Here is a 4,469-nt window from a genome sequence, read left to right on the forward strand (position 1 = left end):
TAAACTTATTGTTTGCTCCATGGGTTTTACTGCAATTTTATTGGTAATTTATTATACCAGTTACCATAATAATATATGATTCTTGGATCTATATTAGGAATACTCTATTTATTCATTTTCTCCTGCGTGTGTAAACCATATTCAATTAATTCAGAGTTCTTTATTGAACTCAAACCATCATTTGATGATTGTGCCATGGGTATTGAGGTGTCGGTGCAATCTTCAAGTATAGGCATAATGAATTAAAACCATAAATAATTCATTTATCATATCATGATGTAATCATTGGCATTGCGTCTTCATCTCTAGTATTATAATAGTAAAATCAACTATCCAGATTTATTATTAGAGTATGTTAAATCAACCACGTTTATCAACGACTTACAGGGAGAAATTGGCCTCAACGCATATCCTGCTTCACGACACTCCAAACCCCTACGCAATTTGGGTGACACCCCAGAGTTAATATTACATATCTACAATAGTGATCTGATAGATTTGAATCTATACAGTCTTGTGATGATATTGATACCATCTTTACCAAGTCACTATTATAAAACTAGAAAGGAAGAAATAATAGTACTTTAGGAAACCGGCAGACGGTCTTGTGATCGGAATAAACCAACCTTTACCAAGTAGTCCCTCTTGAGTGGTAAACCAACTACCGTGTTCCTTAAACATACTGAGTTATCCCTTACTTACATCTTTTTCTTTTCTTTTTTTTTTTTTTCTTTTTTTTTAAAAAAATTAAGTGTGGGTTATGGCAGATCCTAACCTATATTAATTAAAATAACCTTGAATACATTTTTCCAACCTTGTCCTCTTCTATAATTTTGGACAGGCAGTCATCAAAAGGTGGAAAAAAATACATGTATCTTTATGGTGCAGTACGTGCTAGGGAAGGAGTGTCCTAGTGAGACTAGGTGATCTGTTGCCCTGTTTGTCTCACGATAGACGTGGTTGAAAGTTATTTGTTGAAACTTTATGCTTAGCTCCCTTATCTCCATTAGGGTTGTTCACACAAAACTGAAAATCGACAAACCGAAACAAACCGGGTCGAACCAGCCAGTTTTTTAAGTTTTTACAACTTTCGGTTTGGTTCACGGCTCTTAAATTCCAAAATCGGTACTATTGGTTTAGGTTTCGATTTTAGGCTCTGGTTAACTGATTACAACCGAACCGAACCATTTTATTAATATATATACAACCCGGTTCTTAAAAGGACCTTAAATAAGGACCAAATCTAAAATAACCACAACTTCACCTAAAAAATGATTTAAAACCTAATTTTTTGTACATATGATCTACTAATCATAAAGAACATCTCTACAAAAATTCAACTCGTTTGACAATTTTTAATATTGGCAAAAGATGATTGCAAAAACTAGACATTTCTGGACCGTTAGATATTTTTAAAAAATGGACAACAATTTTTATCTCAATTAGTAGAGTATACCATAATTAACATGAACATTTAAATTGGACCAGCCTTTTTTCTACCATGAAATACCCTTGATAAAATATTAAAATTAATTATTCAATGCCTTTAAGAAAGACTATTTCGTCATTTCAAAATTTACTACTATCTATACTCTTAAGATTATTACATAATAACTTAAGGACGTGTGTGTAAATTCAGATCGGAAATCAACTACACGCCTCTATTCAATTGTTCGCAACTTACCCTTCATTAATTGCCAAATAATTACACTTTATACCGAAATTAAATGGAAGAAACCAACCGGTCTTTTTTCTTCTTCTCTTCTTCTTCTCTCCTCCAAATATATTTCAATTGTACGCCGCCTTTAATTAGCCATTTAATCAAGCAATTTATTAGACGTTAAAAAAAAACGATAAGTCATTAAACCTTCTCTCTCACCAATGAAGGGTTGCTTTTTTTTTTCAACATTCCATGTGAAAGAAGAAAGAATCATCGTACATTCGTATCCATCACTCCGACAATTAGCAAGTTGCATAATTTGAAATCAGGTATGTTTCTCTTTTTTCCCCAAATCTCTCAGTCAATCAATTTTCATAATCAATTACAACTCATACTATTTTCAGTTCTTGTTGTATGGTTAACTGGTTATGATTTATGAAATTTAGTCTTTTGTTTTATGTATGATGTGACTTTTACGTGCAGGGAAAGGCAAAGAAGGTTGTTTCTGCACAGAACCTCTGGTTTGAGATTTTGAAAGCTCAGATAGAAACTGGAACACCGTATATGCTTTTTAAGGTAATCTCATCGATGGCTCTGCAGGTGCTTTTTTGTCCATTAAGGTTTTTGGTCATTGTTCTAATTAGCTTATTTTCATTTATTTCTTCAGGATGCTTGCAATAGAAAAAGCAATCAGCAGAATTTGGGTACTATTAAATCTTCTTCGACCGTAATCTTGAGATAATTGAATACACAAGTCCCACTAAAACTGCAGTCTGCAATTTGGCTTCCATTGCTCTTCCGCGATATGTTCGGGAGAAGGTTGGTTAGATACTTAGATGCATTACAAGTATCGACACACGTGGCTTGACCATTTCAAGTATATCTTCGTTTTGTTTGCCATGCTAACTTGGTATTTTTGTTGTAGGATGTTCCAATTGAGTCTACAATTTAGGTCAGGTTTTGTACTGCAGTTCATATGGTTTGGCTCTCCGTTTTCAGGTAGTTTCATATTCCAGTTTTCTGCTTACCTTTTCTGCAGTTCAGATGGTTTTGCTCTCTGTAAAAAAAAAAATTTCTTTTGTTTTAAGATGAATATGTGAATACCCTTATGTTGCTGACAAGGTTGTACTGTTAGGTTAAGGCAAGGCCCATTTACCAGGTCATATCATCCTATAGATGTAAATGGTCATCTTTTATCTTGGAAATCTGCTGCAACTCCAGTGTTGATATCGAGGATGTGAACCTCTTAGATGTCGTTGTTAGCATTTTAAGCAAACTACACACTTCTCGCATGGCTGATAATGTTGAGAAACTGGGCTGGGATTTCTTAAGAGATGGAGCATGGTTATCTTTACTACTTTCCTTGCTTCATACTGGTTTAAGTGGGTATTGTCCAACTGATGCAACTCTTGATACAAAGACACTTTGAACTGGACATGCATTGAGGGAAAACAAATTTGCTTCTCTTGCTGAAAGAGTGGTTATTAAATTGTTTCAGGACGATCGTGTTGGTTGGCTCTTCAAGGTATTGTCTTCTTTGTTGAAAAGGTATTTGGAGGCTCTTCAACAAGCATTTGTTTACACCCTTGATCGTGTGGGATGCCAAGAAGATAGATTTTCATCTCTGCTGCTCATCAAACACTGAATTTCAGAAATGGAAACTTCATGAGCAAAAAAAAAAGAAGAGTAGGGCGTGCTTGGCCACATTTTTGGAACAATGGGTTCTGGCTTTTGTCAGGAATGAGTGCACGTCTCTTCTCTCTTTGGCCTTTTGTCTTTTTTTCAAAAATGGTTAGTTTTATTTTTTTCTTGTAATAATATCTGTTTGTTTGTTCTTAGTTATGTTGGATCTGTAGTTGTAGGATGAAATGGGCTGTTTATAAAACTAGATCTTATCTTGCATTGTGTAGTTCATGGTCATGTTACACTTAAAAAAAAAAAAAAAAAAAAAGGATTTGGTTCAGTGATGTGAGTGTTTATTTTGTGTGTGTGTAGTTTGGAACTAGGATTTGACCATATCATTGATTGATAGTATAGAAATTATGAAGGCGGGGACAAAGAAGGGGTGGAAATCTATTGTTCTTCTTCATTTAAAAAACAAATCGGCAACCCGTTTCTGCATCTTCCCCAAAGTTCGCTTGGCTAGTCTTAGTCCGGGGAACTCTCCTGTTTATCTCAATGTGTATGATTTAACCCCCATGAATGGCTATGTTTACTGGGCTGGCTTAGGCATCTTTCACTCTGGTGTAGAAGGTACTTTGGATTCCGTTATAGTTTCTGTATTAGGAATGTGTTTAACTCCTTCATTATCTTCTTTTCAGCATTAGTGTGTATGATAGGATGGTATCTTTCAAGTATCTAGAATTTTCTTCTCCTTTTGCAGTTTGGAAAGTAATCAATTGAAAATTTGAAAATGGAAACGGACCCTGAGGCTTTACATTTGTGGTGAGGGAGAGGTTCATAGTCAAGGGAATATGGAGATCATATGTCAATGCAACATAATTTACATTCTAAGTTTTGTGAACCGATTATTGACGATATTAACTTAATTAGCATCGTTGTGTGATCAGTGATTTGTGAGTCATTTAAATTATGGCTAGGTCGGTCACTTAAAATGATCTCTGAGGAAGTATTTGGAAATCTTAGCAACTAGAATCCAAATTATGGCTAGGTAGCTTGCTTAAATGATTTCTGATATGACATTTGGAAATCTCTTAGCAAACTGGTATCCAGTTGAATCATAACATATAAGTGTTGAATGCCCACGTCAACAATCTATTATCCTTACTTATTATAGGCAAACTTTTGA

At 34.6% G+C, this 4,469-nt stretch overlaps 1 long non-coding RNA gene across 1 annotated transcript; it reads left to right on the plus strand.

Moving 5' to 3' along the window:
* Positions 1 to 1,917: 1,917 nt before the first annotated feature.
* On the plus strand, positions 1,918 to 2,380 carry LOC147509619 (uncharacterized). Its single transcript, XR_015216593.1, has 3 exons — positions 1,918 to 1,989; positions 2,144 to 2,236; positions 2,328 to 2,380. It is a non-coding gene; the product is annotated as an uncharacterized LOC147509619 (long non-coding RNA).
* Positions 2,381 to 4,469: the final 2,089 nt, after the last annotated feature.

Source organism: Coptis chinensis, chromosome 3 (genome assembly GCF_015680905.1).
Source record: "Coptis chinensis isolate HL-2020 chromosome 3, ASM1568090v1, whole genome shotgun sequence".
NCBI lineage: Eukaryota > Viridiplantae > Streptophyta > Magnoliopsida > Ranunculales > Ranunculaceae > Coptis > Coptis chinensis.